Below are 19,304 nucleotides of genomic sequence, written 5' to 3' on the forward strand. Positions count from 1 at the left end.
ACTGGGAACTTATTGAGGTTTTCCACGTGGTGGGTCCCTGACATGATCCTTTACAAGAAACGAAAAGGAAAAGTTTTCTAAATAGAGATTCAGAAGGACAAAACAGGCTCTAGTGTCTGCAGTAACCTTTAAGAGACAAGGAACAAGGGACAAAAGAGCCTCCATAGAGACTTCCAGAATTTATGGGACACTAAAAAAAAAAAAACTCCTTTTTCCTCTCTCTCTCTCTCTCTCTTTCTCTCTCTCTCTCTCTCTTTCTCTCTCTCTCTCTGAAGTAAAACAAGGTCTCACTGTGCTGTCCAGGTTGGTTTCAAATTCCTGGGCTCAAGGGATCTTCCAACCTTGGTCTCCCAAAGTGGTAAGATTATAGGCGTGAGCCACTGCACCTGGCTTTCCTTTTCTAATGAAGACAGAAAAGAGAAATGAAGGGTGACCTAAGAATTAGAATGCACTGACTCTCCCCTAACCCTAGGCACTGGTTGGCTGTTTCATTTTCAAATACTTGCCTCTGGAAATAGTCACATCATTCAGCCTACGGTTGAAAAATGCTCCTTTGGTTTATGGCAATGCCATTGTTACAGGAAAGGGGTTCTGATCCAGGCCCCAAAAGAGGGTTCTTGGATCTCACACAAGAAAGAATTTAGGGTGAGTCCATACAAAAAAGTGAAAGCAAGTTTTTTAAGAAAATAAAGGAATAAAAGAATGGCTGCTTTATAGACAGAACACCCTGAGGGCTGCTGGTTGCCTATTTTTATGCTTATTTTTTCATCATATGCTAAACAAGGAGTGGATTATTCATGCCTCCCCTTTGTAGACTGTATAGGGTAAGTTCCTGATGTGGCCATGGCATCGGTAAACTGTCATGGCGCTGGTGGAAGTGTAGTAGTGAGGATGACCAGCGGTCACTCTCATGGCTATCTTGGTTTTGATGGGTTTTGGGTGGCTTCTTACTGCAACTTGTTTTATTGCCAAGGTCTTTATGACCCGTATCTTGTATCTCCTATTTCATCCTGTGACTTAGAATGCCTTAACCACCTGGGAATGCAGCCCAGTAAGTCTCAGCTTCATTCTACCCAGCTCCTGTTCAAGATGGAGTTGCTCTGGTTCACACGCCACAGACACTGAGACAGGTGGCCTTACTAAGATGGGTAAAGCCTGGAAAAGGAGTCTGTACTCCTTACCCTGAGTGGAGCCACACACTTCTTAAGTGCACAGGCTTTTGAAGATGCAGCCACTACTTGCTCCCTGGGGCTTTTTTTTTCTGGCTCTGTCACCCAGGCTGGAGTGCAGCAATCTCAGCTCACTGCAGCCTTCGCCTCCCGGTTTCAAGTGATTGAATCCTGCCTCGGCCTCCTGAGCAGCTGAGATTACAGGCGTGTGCCATCACGCCCGGCTGATTTTTGTATTTTTAGTAGAGACAGGGTTCCACCATGTTGGCCAGACTGGTCTCAAACTCCTGGCTTCAAGTGATCCACCCGCCTTGGCCTCCCAAAGTGCTGGGATTACAGGTGTGAGCCACCATGCCCGGCCCCTGGGGCTTTTCTTACTCAGCAGCCCCCTAAGCTGCCTCTTCACAGCGGACCCCAACCTTAGAATGGGCAAAGTGTGGCCCCTAGCCAGTAGCCTGGGCTTCACCCAGGAGCTCATCAGACCTGCAGAATGTCAGAACCCACACCTAATGAATCCAAAGGGACATTTCACCAGAACTGCAGGGAATTTGTGTGCACATTCAAGTTCAAGGAGCACAGGTCTTAGGAGATGTAGAGCTCTTCTGGAAGGGCAAATCATTTATTTTGGGGTCCATCCCCTCCTCTAGGTGGTGAGTTCTTGAGGGGAGGATGATATCTTTTGAGTCTTTGTATCTCCATCACCAAGCACTGCGCCTAGATGTAATAGGAGCTGGAAACTAATTTGCTGAACTGCAGTGAGCTGATGTAACCGAACAGCCAGAGTCGTCAAGCTTACTCCCCTGTCTCATGGACAGGACTTTCCTCTCCAGGAGTCCTGATAACAGGTTGCTGTTCTCTGGAGCAGCAACCACCTTGAATGTGCAAATTTGTCAAAACAAGGCAAACCACCGCCCCCCCCCCCAGCCCCCGCACAGACCCTGGGCAGCTCTGTGCACTCCAGAGATTTAGGTTTGAACGTTGTGATATAAAGCACAACATCCAGTGCATTTGAATAAGTGAGTTTGGGATTGGCATTCTGCATATATCAGAATGTCAATGTGGAACTTAAATTAGGGCCCTACTAAAAAATTTGCTAGGCCTTTAACAGTGGACTCAGAAATAAACCAGCGGGCAGGGAGGGAGAGAGGAAAGGAGGAAGGTAAAAAAACAGGGAGAGTGACAGTCGGGGAAGGGGAGGAAAGAAAAAATAGGCTAGGGCTTATGGGACCTAAATTTTACCTTCTTATTTTCTACTGGAACTTGGAATTTTTCACCCCCTCTCACGGTATCATTGACATTAAATATCCAATCTTCTCTGCCCCACATCAACTTGAGTAATAAACCACAGCCAAGGTTGGCTGCATCTGCTCTCTTCCTCCTTACTCAATTCAAGTTAAGAATGCTCACACCATACATTACTATTGGGATTTTTAAAATGATTTATTTTGCTACACAATTCAGACCTTTGAACCAGGCTGGACGCTGGGTGCTTTGTTGACACAGTAGTTAGGGATAAAAGGGGAGTTTGGGGGATTGCAGAATTCTGACTTTCTATAAATCACTAATTTTATTGTAGTAAATAGAGGTCACCTCCTGGAACTTCAGTTGCCTGCCTTGAAAAATGGCATGAAACTATCGATGTCCATCAAAAGGAAAAAAAAAAAAAAAAAATAGGACAAAGAGAGTGGAGGGGAAAAGTATTTTCTGAGTTTTAGCCAAGGCTGCATCAAGAATATGGCTAGTACGGTCAAAGCTATCTTTAAGAGGTGGCCCAGAAACTTCCCATTTCTCCTTTGAGCACGTTGTCTATTGCCCCTGCCCTAGATGAGAGGCTAAAGGCAAAGAATGTGGCAAAGTAGGTGGGGTGTGGGGGCCCTCGGACGTTCAGTTCTGTCATGAGCTTAGAAGGGCTAAGCCAGAAGGGAGAGACTGAAGAGTGCACTCCAAAACTGTGCCCAATTCAGCTGAGAGTAATCAAAACAGATACCACATATGGCATGGGCTGCAAACACAGGTAAACTCAGGGGCCATGGAGGGAAAGTAAACGGCTGGGGAGAGTCTGCTAAACTTAGAGACGCTAGCTTGAGTTATTCAACATCTTTCTAACTCCTTCTTTCTTTTTCGTTCCTCTGTGTTTTCTTTCCTTATTTTATTTTGTTTTATTTTATTTTATTTTATTTTATTGCATTCTGGGGCACATGTGCAGGATGTGCAGGTTTGTTGCATAGGTAAACGTGTGCCACGGTGGTTTGCTGCACCTATCCACCCATCACCTAAGTACTAAGCCCAGTAGGCATTAGCTATTTTTTCCCGATGCTTTCCCTCCCCCAGCCCTTCTTTCTTGCGTGTGTGTGTGTGTGTGTGTGTGTGTGTGTGTCCAGGTCTCGCTATGTTTCCCAGGCTGGAGTGCAGTGGTGCGACCTCAGCTCACTGCAAACTCTGCCTCCCGAGCTCAAGCGATCCTTCCATCTCAGCCTCCTGAGACCACAGGAGGATGTCACTCGTCTAGGCTAATTTTTGAATTTTTTGTAGAGAAGGGGTTTCACCATGTTGCCCAGCTGCCTCACTTCTAACCTGTAAGATGTAAGTGGAAGTCCCTGGAAAGTCTTCCTTTCTTGTATAAAAAAAGCAAAGTCTTAATAGGAGAGATCTTGTCCTTTGCTCCTTTACCATTCCCTCCTTCTTTTCCTGCCTGAAACACAGATGCCATAGCTTGCTGTGCAGGAGCCATCTTGAGGTCATGAGGACCAAACACTTCATGCTTAAAGATAGCAGAGCAGCAAGGCTGAGGAGCCTAGGTCCCTGCTGGCATTGCTCAGTCTCACTGCCAGCCCTGGACATCCAGCTGCATGAAAAAATTAACCCCTTACTTATTTTAGCCCCTGTGGTCAGGTTTTCTACTCTATACACAGTGATATCCTACCCCCAGCTCTATCCATTGTTGCTGTATAGGAATGCTGGCTCAGTGTCACAAGATTTTCTGATTTTTCAAGAGAAGATATAAATCTGGATTTTTTAAAATACAAAAATTCCCAGTTGGCAGTTGGTAACTGATCCCGATAGAGACAATTAATTGAATTTTTTGAAGACACACTTCCAATTTGTGATCTCTGATTTATAGAATGTTTACTCTGGGCCAGATGCTATGCTAAGCATTTTATATAGATGATCACATTTAATCCTGACAACAGTGCTGAAAGTCATGCTATTATTACTTTTTTATATATAGTTTAAGAAACTGAGGCTGAAAAGTTTAGCTAACTTGCCCAAAGCTGTGTAACTGTAGAGAAAGAGCCATTATTACAGCTCATGCCTGACTTTCGAGCAGGCATTGCTAATTACTATGGAGTGAATCCTCTATTGCCACATAATGCTGCCTGACAATCCACGTCAAAACTCAGTGGCTTACAACCAGAATTTACTCTCATGCTTATGGTTCTGTAGGATGACAGCGGTTTGGGTGATCCAAGTTGGGCTCAGTTGCATGCCTCTGCTTCAAGCTGTGATTCCTGTGGGATAGGGTCTAGGCTGGGAGTTGGGTTCAAGTCCACTCCATGTGTCCTCACTCTGAAAGGGCAGTAGCTGCACAGGGTATGCTCTTCCCTTGGAAGAATACCAGATGTAAGAACCAAGTCCTAATCGGTAAGTGCATTTAAGGTCTCTAGTCATATTGTGTCTGCTAGCATTCCACTGGTCAAAAGAAGCTATGATGCTGAGCCCAACATCTGTGGAGCAGGGACATATTCTTGGCCACACAAGACGGGAGCGTGAGCATTGCTCAACAGTGATCCAAACAATCACAACTATTCTACACAGCCTCAGGAAAAGCTGGCTTTCATTCCGATGAAACAAAGACTCCTTTTTTCCCCACTGCTTGTTTGCAAAAATGGCAGATGGTGCAAGGACCTGGTAAGTGGGGCACAAAGCCATCCAAATCCATCTGAAGTCAGTTCATTTCAGAGATACCACCATCTTCTGATGGTGTTACACCCTGGAAATGGTGGTCCAGCTCTAGCTTCTGGAAGGCAACTGGCAGGACGTGAGGAAGAGACGGTGGGAAGGTAGCCCCTCTCCTTGTTGGGGAGGAGCTTTCATCTCATTCCAGTTCTCAGCAGTAGAAGCTATGCCTGGAGACTTCCAGGTGTCTCCTGTCCTGGTTCCTGCCTTGTTCTTTCTCTTTTCTCTCATCCTCATTTATGTTTCCACTCCTCCTTTTCCAACATTCCAGAATATTCATTCATCCATTCAATGAATAGGCATTTATTGGCCACCCCCTTTGTGCCAACTGCTCTTCTCGCTGCTGTGGAAACAGCGAGAACAGGACTGAACCCATCCCCATTTCCATCTGAGCTACTTCTAGTAGAGACAGGCAAATAACCCACAAGTAAATAAAATGAAAGGCATAATTTGGGAGAGTGAGAAGTGCTCCCAAGGGCAGACAGAATGGAGAGGGGAGCAAAGAAAGGGAAGGAGGGTGGAGGAGAAGGGGCCCAGCCTCTCAGTGCCTGACTGGCCCTTTGCCGTGAAGGCTCACCTTCCACGCTTGGCTTCTCCCTGAAGCTGGGAGCTACTTCAGGCAGGGGCCATATTTGATTCAGCTGTGTCCAAGGTCAGATGCAAAGCTTCCCCAAAAGCTGCTGAGCAGCAGATTATGCCACAGTGTCTTGAAATACTTGCATGGTGTCTATGTGAGCAAGACCTGCTGCCTCCAAGTGTCCTGTTGGTTGCGTTGATTGTGTGCATGGGAGGTGAGGGGTGGTATGTACATGGAGGGGGAGCCCATAGCGAAGGGCAGGGGAGAGAGCCACCAACAGCTTCTCCACTCCTTTTATGGGATAGGCTGGGTGGTCCCTCCTGTACACAGGCTTCATGCAGAGATCTGGATATGCTTCGTTAGACCACCTCGTGCCTCCGTTTACCGGAGGGATATAACTAACCTTCTCAGGTTCCCTAGGGCAGAGATTCTCAACAGGGTGAGAAGTGGTTTTGCCCTGCCATACCCATCTCAGGGAACATTTGGCAACATCTGGAAACATTTTTGATGATCACAACTCGGGGAGGGAGTGCTACTGGCATTTAGTGGGCAGAGGCCAGGGATGCTGCCAAACATGCCACAATGCACAAGGCAGAATTATCTCTCCCACAATGTCAGTAGTGCCCGGGTGCCCTGGGGCCATGCTTGTTAGCCACCCACTGCTCATGCATCTGTGCAGGGGCTCAATTTAATTTCTCCATATTATTTTGTTTACTTTGAGAATGGGTGATATATGCACATCGCAACATCCCAAAAGAACAATAGGGGTCATAGTGAAAATGGCTGTCTCAGGCCGGGCGCGGTGGCTCACGCCTGTAATCCCAGCACTTTGGGAGGCCGAGGCGGGCGGATCACAAGGTCAGGAGATCGAGACCACGGTGAAACCCCGTCTCTACTAAAAATACAAAAAATTAGCCGGGCGCGGTTGTGGGCGCCTGTAGTCCCAGCTACTCGGGAGGCTGAGGCAGGAGAATGGCGTGAACCCGGGAGGTGGAGCTTGCAGTGAGCCGAGATCGCGCCACTGCACTCCAGCCTGGGCGACAGAGCGAGACTCCGTCTCAAAAAAAAAAAAAAAAAAAAAGAAAGAAAATGGCTGTCTCTTTCAGTCTTATTAATAGCTCTCCTTCCTCTTCCCCACCCCTACTACCAGCTCCTTGTGCATCTCCTTCCAGACATACTCTGCCTGTTAGTGCCCCACCTAATATCTTCTCATCGCTCACCTCGACACACCAGAGGCTGCTTTCTGTGACTATCCAAGTTTTTCTGCCTAGGGGTTTTTGTTCTGGCCCTGGGAGCACATTTGGCAAACTGGAATTGCCCAAGAGGTAATGCTCCTGGAAGTAGCCCACAACCAAAGACAGGTGGACAGTTGGTGGATAAATACCCCAGCTTATCTTGGGTGAGATAACTCTAAAGGGAGTTCTACACTGTTGGCTGGTTTCCCCCTGCAGGATTGCTGTCCAGTTGCCCTCAGTGGTAACGTTCTTGATATTTTCCCTTAATTGACTACCTTTTCTTCCTTGCCTTACTTCTCCACTCTCCTATTGGAATAAGGTTACTGAATGACAAAGATATTAATTGACCACTTAGCGGATGGAAACTATTGAAAGCCTAACCCAAACTGCCAGGGTTAAAATCCTGACTGCTTCTCTTATGAGTTGGGTAACCTTAGGCAAGATGCCCTTCTTCTCTTCAGTGCTTCTATTTTCTCCTCTGTAAAATGGAGACATTGCTATGAAGGTAAAATAAGTTAATAGATAGAAAATGCTCGGAAAAAAATGGCTATCTAATCATTGTCTATTTGACTCTTGAAGCTGTTTTAGTCACTGTATTTTACAGTATCCCAGCAGTCCAGTTCATTTATTTTTTATTTTTTATTTTTATTTTTTTTTGAGATAGTGTCTCGCTCTGTCGCCCATGCTGGAGTGCAAGGGCCCAATCTTGGCTCACTGCAAACTCTGCCTCCCAGATTCAAGCGATTCTCATGCCTCAGCTTCCCAAGTAGCTGGAATTACAGATGTGAACCACCACACCTGGCTACTTTTTGTATTTTTAGTAGAGACGGGGTTTTGCTACGTTGACTGGGCTGGTCTCAAACTCCTGACCTCAGGTGATCCTCCCACCTCGGCCTCCCAAAGTGCTGGGATTACAGGCATGAGCCACCATGCCCGGCCCCGGCCAGTTCATTTTTTAAGAATAAAAATAAAAAACTGAAATTTTAGGAGTTTAAGAAAATAAGCGAAAGAGATACAAGTTTTATTTCGGAATTCTCAAAGCGTACTGAAGATTGTTGCTGGAACCACACTTATGCCTCCGCTGTACGGCTGGCTGGGGGCTCCTGGGGTGGGAGCCGATTACACTACCGTGAGCAGCAGTGATAGAAGCACAAGCCGGCACTGACTGTTAGGCTCATCTGCAGAAATCCAGGCTCTCTGCATTCTGGAATAATTTGATCCACACCATCTGGCAGCTTGAAAGAAGAAGAAAAAGATGAAGAGGGAGAAGAAACAACAGCCATGTAGCATGAATGTAATTCCTAATCTAAGTTATGCACTCCCATTTGCTTCATGTAATATGAGCCAAATTTAAACATGTCAACATCTCAACAATTGCTGATTTTTCAAGTGCTATACGATGCATCTGGCGGGCACTCATTGAATGTTCTTCAATGATGTGACATAAATCTATTTACTAAAATAGAGTGTATTGAAAAAGTCAATAGTATATTGTAATGTTCTTTAGTTGGCGTTTGCATAAATTGGGACTCTCTGAAATATGTGGGTTTGAGATTTAGAAGCACATGACTATGTTTTTAAATGTTCAAAGCATCATAATTGTAGCGCTTACAAACCATTGAGTCCATTTCCCTCATTCTAAGCATAAGAAAACAGTCCAAGATTAGATTTTGATAATAAGAGAGGAGGGAGAGAGCCCAACCATCCTGCACCCCCTGGCCAGGAGGACAACAGGGGAAAGAAGTGAAATGCTGTGTAAGCTGGACCACCCAGGCTCTCCAACACCAGGACACCAGAGCATCCTTCCTCCCTCTTCTCTTCTGCTGCGACTTCCTGGAGGCATAGCAGTTATAACTGCTGACCAGGTGGAACTTCTCTTCTCCTATAAGTTTGCTCTGAGATGGAGAGAATGTGCCTGTGGTTCATTAGGAAGAGCTCTTGGGATCAATGCCTGTAAAAAGGAAGGGAAGGAAGCAAGATTGGCCAGAAGGAGAAGTTGAGCTGTGATGAAGCCTCAGTGGAGACCTCAGCCAATTCTGAGGCATGTCCCGAAGCTAGAATATCTCCTCCAAATTATCACAAACTGAGATGAGGGAGCTGGGCATTTAGCCCTGTATTAGGCCATTCTTGCACTGCTGTAAAGAAATAACTATGGCCTGGTGTGGCGGCTCGTGCCCTTAATCCTAGCACTTTGGGAGGCCGAGGCGAGTGGATCACGAGTTCGACACCAGCCTGGCCAACATGGTGAAACCTCAATTCTATTTAAATATGAAAGTTAGCCAGGCATGGTGGCAGCGCCTGTAATCCCAGCTACTCGGGAGGCTGAGGCAGAAGAATTGCTTGAACCCAGGAAGTGGAGATTGCAGTGAGCCGAGATTGTGCCACTGCACTCTAGTCTAGGGAATAAAGCGAAACTCAGTCTAAAAAAAAAAAAAAAAAAAGGAAAAAGAAAAGAAAAAAAAGAAAGAAAGAAATCACTGAGACTGGGTAATTTATAAAGAAGAGGTTTAACTGGCTCGCAGTTCCTCAGGCTATACAAAAAGCATGATGCTGGCATCTGCTCAACTTCTTGGGAGGCCTCAGGAAATGTACAATCATGGCAGAAGGTGAAGGGGGAGCAGGCACTTCACATGATGGGTGCAGGAGGAAGAGAGAGAGGCAGGAGCTGCTACACACCTTTAAACAGCCAGATCTCCTGATAACTCACTCTCACCGCAACACCACCAAGGGAGATGGTGTTAAACCGTGAGAAACCACGCCTACGATCCAATCACCTCCCACCAGGCCCCACCTCCAACACTGGGGCTTTATAATTCAACATGAGATTTGGGTGGGGGACGCAGATCCAAACTACATCATACTCTCACATTGATCAGTCGTTAGATGTGGGCCACCCTAGTTGAGACAGCTCCCCTCTGCTCAGGTGGCTCCTGAAGCGAGGGGACGGCTGACAGCTCCGTGCCAGAGGCATTCTCAGCAGCTGAAGGAGAGTCTTTTGTGCCGAAAGCCATCTTAAGCAGCACATCGCAGTGTCCACCACACCAGGTGATATGGTTTGGATCTGTGTCCTCACCAAAATTTCATGCTGAATTGTAATCCCCAATGTTGGAGGTAAACCCTGGTGGGAGGTGTTTGGGTCAAGGGGGCAGATCCCTCATGAATGGCTTGGGGCATCCTCTTGGTGATGAGTGAACACTCGCTCTGAGTTCACACAAGATCCGGTGGTTTAAAAGTGTGTGGCAAAAAAAAAAAAAAAAAGTGTGTGGCACCTCCCCCCAACCCCACTCTTTCTTGTTCCTGCTTTTGCCACGGGACTTGCATGATCCCTTTGCCTTCTGCCAGGACTAAAAGCTCCCTGGAGCCTCCCCAAAAGCTGAGCGATGTTGACACCATGCTTCCTGTACAGCCTGCAGAACTATGAGCCAATTCAACCTCCTTTCTTTATAAATTGCCCAGCCTCAGGTATTTCTTTACAGCAATACAAGAAAAGCCTAATACGCCAGGGGTTTGCAGGCAACCCTGGCCCCTGTCCTTGAGGACACAGCAGCAAGACATTGTTAAAGCAAAACTGTTCATAAGGAAGGCTGCTCCCATGCAGTGTTCATTTGAGCAGCCCAGAAATCAAGAAATCCTCGGTCCATTTCAAGTTTGGGGGAAAACTTATTTTTTTCATATTTGAGATGAATAATAAAAGCAAATCCAGAAGTTGTATGGAACCTTTTATTGGACTTAGACCTGGTGTTGTTGAATGGGATTCAATCTGTGGGATGAAGAATGAATCCTAATTCACAGCCACTGCCCTATATTGGACTTCTAGAGTCCACCCCTGACACACTGTGGCCTCAGGTGCTGAGACTCCCATGGGGTTTTGGAACTGCCCAGATATATGTGTGCCAGTTGGTGCCTGGGGTCTGTACGTCTGTCTTCCAGAACTAAAGTTCTCTCAGGTCCAAAACTGGCTGCATATTCTGGAGCACGGAACTTTGATTTCCTCTTTTATTTATTCATTTATTCATCTATGCATTTGACAAGTATTTACTGAAAGCAGATTGCAACTCAACCAGATGTAGTGGGAGAGGCAGATAATTGAAAAAGGAAGTACAATGGTGTGGGAAAAGTATTAGGAAAAAGGAAGTGCAGGGTCGTGCAGGAGCTTGAGGAGGATCGGAGAAAGTCTCCCAGGAAATAAGGGCGAAGATGAGTGGAGACGGGGAGGATGCTGTGGGTGGGGTGAACAGTGTGTGTGGAAGCTCTCTGAGAATGACACACTTGAGGAACGAGAGTCTGGTGTGGCTGGAGCCGTGGGTGTGTGAGAAGGAGAGGAGGAAGGGAGTTAGGTAGGGACCAGGAGGTTGACAGCTTCACAGGCCTAGTGAGGGAGACTGGACTTTATTCTAAGGTCAGCATGACACCGCTTTGAAGAGTCTGAAGCCATGTCATCAGAGTTGTGTTTTCTTTTCTTTTCTTTTTTTTGAGACAGGGTCTCACTGTTGCCCAGGCTGGAGTGCAGTGGTGCGACCTCAGCTCACTGCAACCTCTGCCTCCCGGGTTCAAGCAACTCTTGTGCCTCAGCCTCCCAAGCAGCTGGGAATACAGGTGCTCACCATCACACCAGGTGAATTTTTGTATTTTTAGTAGAGGCGGGGGTTTCACCATGTTGTCCAGGTTGGTCTCGAACTCCCGGCCTCAAGTGATCAGCCTGCCTCAGCCTCCCAAAGTGCTGGGATTACAGGCCTGAGCAACCGCATCCAGCACCGAGTTTTAAAAGATCAATAATCTGGGAAAGAGATTATTACTCTCCCTGAGCTTGGGTCGTGGCAGCAACAATTAGGAGTGTTGAGGAGGCAGAACTGTCAGGCTGGGGTGATCCTCTCGCCAGACCCTAGTACTGGGGAATTGGGGAGTGAAGTGCCAAAAGGCTGAACAGATCACCTTCCCAGCCTGGGGTGCAAGATTTCACTGCCTGAGGGTCCTACTGCCGCCATGGGTCAGGTTGTACCTGAAGTAAAATCTGTTTCCCAGGAGTGATTTGGGATAGGGGTGAGAATCCCATGGTGATTTACACTCAGGAAAAATGCAAAAAGGAATCAGAAATTGCTCCTGCCTCTGAATCTCTAGCATTTCTCCAACTCGGCCCGAGGCGGCTTCCACTCTGGCCCTGATTTCTACTATAAGCCAGCAGGATTCTGAGCAGCGGAGATTCATCGCCCTCAGGAAGCAGGCTAAGTAATGATTTCAGTTCTTAATCAGGCGCTTAACAAAGAAGCAGGCCAGCTCCGGGAATGTGTGTGCATTAACTTTGTTAATGGTAGAGGGCTGGACACTGCAAGGTTGCAGCCAGCTCCCAACCAACCAGGCCTTCCTGGTGGTTTGTGTCCTAGAATGTGAGCCTCAGTAACTAATGTGTCAAAAATATATTTATTGAATACCTACTATACTATGTGCATGGTGGCTCTGGAGGCAGATCCTGTATATTATTTATCTCATTATTCTTAATCCCTGGCACAGGCACAGGACTGAAAGAGAAAAGGTGGGTGTTTGTTGTGCTGTGAAATGAGCCCCACAATCCTCCAGGTGTGTTCTGGGCGGTGGCGCACCTCCATCCTAATTACTGCCACGGTTCCAAGCACAGGTCTTGGAGTCAGGTCTCAGTGCAAGTTCCAGATGGATCACTTATCGGCTATGAGGTCCTTGGCAAGTCGCTTACCTTCTATAAGTCTCAGTGACCTCACCTGTGAAACAGGGGAATCATTAGGTTGAAGGATACAAAATTACCATTTTTGTGAGTCAAAATGGTCCAGCATCTACCGTTTCATGTGGTTCAACCTCCTACGATAGAGGGTTTGTTGTGAAAATTAAAGGAGATTATGTATTAAAATTTTAATCTAGTCCCTATCACAAGGTAAAAAGCCCTCTTGATTCTCCTCTTTGTAACAATAGTAATTACAATGATGATTATTTATACCTGTGCAAGAGAGTTCAGAATGTGGGTGTTGGAGAGAGACCCCCTATTAGTTTTCCCAAAGTGCTCCTGGCCTCTTGCTACACTTCTTACTCCTTCCCTTGGAGGTGGAGGGAGTTACTCGCTTGGTGGGTGATGGCCATCGATCCATGCTTCTAGATTGGAAGGAACAAACCTATCAAGAATCCTAAAGGTAAATGTGTGTGTGTTGCCTCTGTCTGCCCTCTTCCCTTCCACTATCCTTCCCTGAGCCAGTGCCAGGGCGCAGTCCTGAGTAAGTCTGTGTGCTCCATAGACTTGAACTTTCCCCGGCAGGTTCCTGGCTTTAGAATGGGGTGCATAGGTGGCAGGAGAGGCAGGGAGACGTTGGAAGCCCACCTCTGAGCCGTTCCTTTCAATCCAGATTTCAGTAACAATAAAGCGGATGTTTGGACATTCATCTCCAATTCATTCTTGGTACTCCCTTTTTGGCACAGAGGAGACAGCTATAGCTAATTAGTTCCTTCAAGCCTCCACAGAAGGGGCTGGACCAACTGGCTCAGGAAAGTTGCTGTAACAGAAACTCTGCTTGTACCTGCTGGAAGAGTCTAGACTGGCAGAAAAAGGGAAGTGGCTCATGTGTGGCAGCCATAAGTAATTTCAGGCCATTGGCTGGGGGTGGGGAGACAAAACCAAGTATAAGGAATCTCAACAGGGCCTGAAGTTTCCTTGGCCGTTCTAGCCAGAAGGAATTTTCTCACTAGGGAATTTTCCCCTCGGGCCTCACCTTTAATCATGGTGTCCAGATTTCTGTCCTTCTGGAACCTTCTACTCCTCATCCATATCCCTGTTACTTTCTCACACTGCATAGTTGAGCTCCTGCCTTCCTGCCCTCTACCCATCCCGTACCCAGGCCTGACCTCATCTTACACTCCTGGTTGCTCTGCTGTCCAAAGAGCACCTACACCTCTAGGTCTGGGGCACCTAAGCGGCGCAGATTCAGAGAAATGCATACCTAGGTGAGAGGAAAAAAATCACATCTTTAGTTTCGTTGACCTTCAGCTGAAATTCAGCATTTCCTTTAAATAGGAATGCAGACAACAAACCACAGTGGTATTGGCAGTATTTGCGAACTTGTCATCATTAGAAATCACAAATCGTTTCATATTGCATCATTATCGTTACAGATTTTTTGAAATATCATTTATGCTCATCACAACTTCGAAATTACAGAATTTGGCTGGGCACGGTGGCTCACGCCTGTAATTCCAGCACTTTGGGAGGCTGAGGCGGGCGTATCACCTGAGGTCAGGAGTTTGAGACCAGCCTGGCCAACATGGTGAAAATCTCTACTAAAAATAAAAAAATTAGTTGGATATGGTAGCATACATCTGTAGTCCCAGCTCCTCAAGAGGCTGAGGCAGGAGAATCGCTTGAACCTGGGAGGTGGAGGTTGAAGTGAGTCAAGATCACACCACTGCACTCCAGACTGGGTGACAGAGTGAGACTCCGTCTAAAAAAACAAAAAAGAAATTACAGAATTTATGAGACCTGCTGCTAGAGCTGACTAAATTATAATTTAACTAGGTGGTTTGATGACTGTGTTTCTGTATAATTGGTTTTCTTTGTAATCCTATGTTTTGATTTCATGCACTTGAAAATATTATTCTGAGGAATCCATAGATTCTATTACATGATAATGCCAAGGGGATTCACAGTATGAAATACTTAGAATTCTTGCTTTGGCTGGAAAAAGCACTGCAGAATCTGTGCAATTAGAGTTTTTCTTTAATGTGATCGATTCCTAGCTGGGGCTCCGTCTGCACTAAGGGTCAGTGACCAGGAGGGCAGTTTGTTCCTGAGAACATGCAGCGGTAGTTCCCAGGTTCTCCACCGTGGAGAGCTTGTGTTGCTCCTCTTGAATATGGGAGGCCCAGGACTTCTGTGTGTGATGCAGAATGTAACTTCCCAAGCCAGGTCGTGAGAGATGTCACCACTTCCTCCAGGACAAGCCCCAGCTGAGGTCCCAGGTCACAGCCACATCAGCCGCCAGACACTAGAAGGGGGAAGCCTCCCTGCCACCCTCAGCCCAGCCCCAAGCTGCAACTTGCAACTGCAGAGATCCTTGGTGATGACTGTGTATTAGTCCATTTTCATACTGCTATGAAGAAATACCCAAGACTGGGCAATTTATAAGGAAAAAGAGGTTTAATGGACTCACAGCTTCCCATGGCTAGGGATGCTTCACAATCGTTGCAGACGGCAAAGGAGGAGCAAAGGCATGTCTTACGTGGCAGCAGGCAAGAGAGAGCATGCGCAGGGGAGCTTCCCTCTATGAAACCATCAGATCTCGTGAGACTATTCACTATCATAAGAACAGGATTGGAAAGACCCAATCCCTTGATTCAGTTACCTTCCACTGGATCCCTACCATGACGTGTGGGGATTATGAGAACTGCAATTCAAGATGAAATTTAGGTGGGGACATAGCCTAAGACTATCCCAAAGTCTACTCCCCAGAACCAGGAGAGATAATAAGACTCCTGGTTCTGGGGAGTATAATAAGATCATAAGACTGTCTCAAGGTCCACTCCCAGAACCAGAAGAGATCATGAAATGATTGCTGTTGCTTTAAGGTACTAAGTTTTGGGGTGACTTGTTTCATAACAATAGTAACCAGAATAGGTGTCTAGAATATATATATTTTTAAATTTAAATATTTTTATTAATATATAATATTCGTACATATCAATGGGGTACATGTGATGTTTTGATACAAACAACGTGTAATGATCAAACCAGTGTATTTAGTATTTAGGATATCCATCACCTTAAACATTGATCATTTCTTTGTACTGGGACTATTTCAAATTTTCTCTTCTAGATATTTTGAAATAAACAATATATTATTGTTAATTGTAGTCACCCTACTGTGCTCTCAAACACTAGAACTTATTCATTCTACCTAACTGTGTGTTTATACCTACTAGTCAACCTCTCTTCCTCCTCATCTCCCACCCACACACCCTTTCCAGCCTCTAGTAACTACATTGTACTCTACCTCCAAGTGATTCACTTTTTTAGCTCCCACATGAGTGAAAACATGTGACATTTGTCTTTCTGTGCCTGACTGATTTCACTTAACATAATTACCTCCGGCTCCATCCATATTGCTGTAAATGACAGAATTTTATTCTTTTGTATGGCTGAATAGTATTACATTGCATATATATACACCACATTTTTAATCCATTCATCTATTGATGGACACTTAGGTTGATTCCACATGTTGGCTATTGAGATTAGTGCTGCAGTAAGCATGGGGGTGCAGGTATCCCCTGGATACACTGATTTCCTTTCCTTTGGAAAAATACCCAGGAGTGAAATTTCTAGATTGGATGGTATTCTTATCTTTAGTTTTTGGAGAGACCTCCATACTGTTTTCCAAATGGCTGCATTAATTTATATTCTCACAAATATTGTATAAGAGTTTCCCTTCCTCTGTATCCTTGCCAGCATTTGTTATTTTTGTCTTTTTGATAATAGCCATTCTAACTGGGGTAAGATGATATCTCATTGTGGTTTTGATTTGCATATTGCCTGGGGTATATTTTTGTCCTTCTTCCAGTGATACTCTATGTTTCTGCACTATAGCTAATGCACGAAGTGTAAGATGTCTGTAGCCCAAGCTTGAAATCTATATCTATATTGGAAAGGAGTTGTTATACTAATGGTTTTCTCATATTAGGCTCTAGAGCAGCACTGTCCCATAGAACTTTCTGCAGTAACAGAAACGGTCTCCATCTGCATTCTCCATCTGGTACCCACTGGCTGCATGTGGTTATTGAGCCCTCGAAATGTGGTTAGTGCAATGGAGGAACTGGACTTTAAATATTATTAAAATTTAAATAGCCTCATGTGTTACTGGCTGCTTTACTAGACAACACAGCTTTGGCAGGACTGTTTTAGATTTCATGTACTCGTATATCAATTGTTACTTCCATGCTATACTTGTTTTATTAAGTGAAGGGGAGAAAATACCTGATAAGCATACTGTTACGGAATATTGAAGACTTTGCTTTTTGGCAAACAAAACAAAACAGAAAACCGAAAGCACTTTGCAAAACTGGAAAATCGCCAACTCTATCAAACTGGCATTTTGGTACCAAGTGGCCATGAAGACTCTGAAGCTGGGTTATTAGAGGTCAGAACGCATTCAGCCATCATCAACTCAATCAGAAAGGAAGCCCAGCCCCAGCCCTGTAGACAGGGCTCTTGGAATGCTGTACACGAGCAGAAGTCATCTGCGCCTGCGCGTGGAGACAGGCGCGGCGGGCTGGGGTGCCGACTTCCACTTTTTACTTTTACACACTTTGGTCATGTTTATGTTATTTTTTTAACTCAGAAAGAATAATTAATTTCTCAATGTATGTCCTGTATTTTACAGCTGTATATTTTAGTGAAGGAAAAACCTTTTGCATTTTTAAAAGCATGCTTTTATTTTAAAGAGGGGTATAGTGGGTTACAAAACACAGTAAAAATCTGAAAATTAGAAATAAGAGTATGAAAGATCCACTCAAATTATTGAAGAAGTTCTGAGTCAATAAATATTTGTGGCTTTTTTTAAAGGTTAATTTTAAAGTTTTATTGTTGCTGTTTTTTGAGAGACTGGGTCTCTGTTGCCCAGGCTGGAGTCGTACAGTGGCACAATCGTGGCTTACTGCAGCCTTGAACTTGTGGGCTCAAGCGATCCTTCCACCTTAGCCTCCTGAGTAGCTGCAGGCATGTGCCACCATGCCTGGCTTTTGTGTTATTTGTAAGGAAAAGATATGTTACTTTCAATACTGAGAATAACACAAACTAATAGAAAACAGAATGCTGCCAGAAAGAAATTCTGCCAAATCAAGTCAATGAATTATAATTATTTCTAACCAGTCCATTAATTAACTGGGCACAAAAGGATGTTGTACAGAGTTCAAAAGTATTTTCCCAAGTAGGTTAAACATACCCCTCCCACCACATCTTGCTTACATGGACATTTCACTCCACAAACTCTAATTTTATTCAAAGAAAAAAAGTAAGTTTTAATATTGTCTAAATTCTCCGAATTCTCACAAACTATAACTAAAAAGAGTTCAGATAAAAAGCTTCTGGTATAAAATAGGGGGAAAAAGACAAGAAAAAATACCCAAAGGGGTAGAGGAAAGAAATCAATCATGAGTATTCGTTGAGTACCACATATCGACATAGATTAAAGAGGGAAAAAAAAGGGCACATTTTCTGTTTTCAGGCACTTACATTTTAATCAGCGATTGACAATGTAATTATAAAAAGAAACAATATCGGCCAAATGTGAGTTTTTGGCTAGCATTTTTATTTCTCTGTTCAGTTGTGGCTAGAAAAGAATAGAGACGTTTCCAAATTCTGGGCCCTCAAGCAAAATGTTCCAGAAAGTGGCTTTCTAATCATTCTGAAAATTACTCTTATAAAGAAAAAACAAAAACAAAGTGCTCAAGAGATGGAGGCTCATTATAGAAAAATATTTAAAAATACAGAGAAGCAAAAGAAGATTAAAAATTACCTACAATCCTACTCTTCCAAGATATACTTTTATATGCTCTTGAATTTTTATATGCATATATTCGCCTGTGTTTTTATTTGCCAAAATAACATTTTACATATTGCTTGAAACCCGTTTATTTTTCTCACTTGATAATAAATCATCAACATGTTTTTATGGCAATAAACAACCACCATAACATTTTTAATGTCTACGAGTATTCTACTGCACGGGTATTCCAAAATTTATTTAATCAACTGCTGTTATTGGACGTTTAAGTAAAATTTTTTTTTTCCTCCATCAGAAACAAAGCTGTAACCAACAGTCTCATTTTGAACCTCTGTTTACATCTTTATTTCCACAGGAAATGGCATTCATGGGTGAAAGAACATGGCATATACATTTGTAAGAAAATACTCCTCACGTTGAGTAAAATTTAAAATAGTGATAGTATGGGTGGTGGAATCTGACAGATATCTGATTAGTTAGCTCTGTGATCTCAGGCAAGTACACTGTCGAGTTCCACACTGAATCTGTAGAGGGAGAATAATGACAGCTGTGTGGCTTGTTGGGGCAGTGAAATGAATACATATATGCATATGTGGGTGTCCTGGGCACAGTGCCGGGCACACAACAGGTGCTTCATAAATTTCGGGTCCCTTTCTTCCTGAGTCCCCACCTGGTAGGAAACATATGTCTCCTCCACCATGTTCTTGTGTCAGAGTGGCTCCTCTTAGATTGTCACTGCTTCTGCTGAAAAAGAGAGAGAAGGGGAGGCAGGTGCAGAGAGAGGGAGGAAGAAGAAGGAGGAGAAGAAGAGGGAAGGAGGAAAGGAGGGAGGAGGGAAGGAGAGGAGGGAGGAGGG

This window comes from Macaca fascicularis, chromosome 5 (genome assembly GCF_037993035.2).
Source record: "Macaca fascicularis isolate 582-1 chromosome 5, T2T-MFA8v1.1".
NCBI classification, from domain to species: Eukaryota; Metazoa; Chordata; class Mammalia; order Primates; family Cercopithecidae; genus Macaca; species Macaca fascicularis.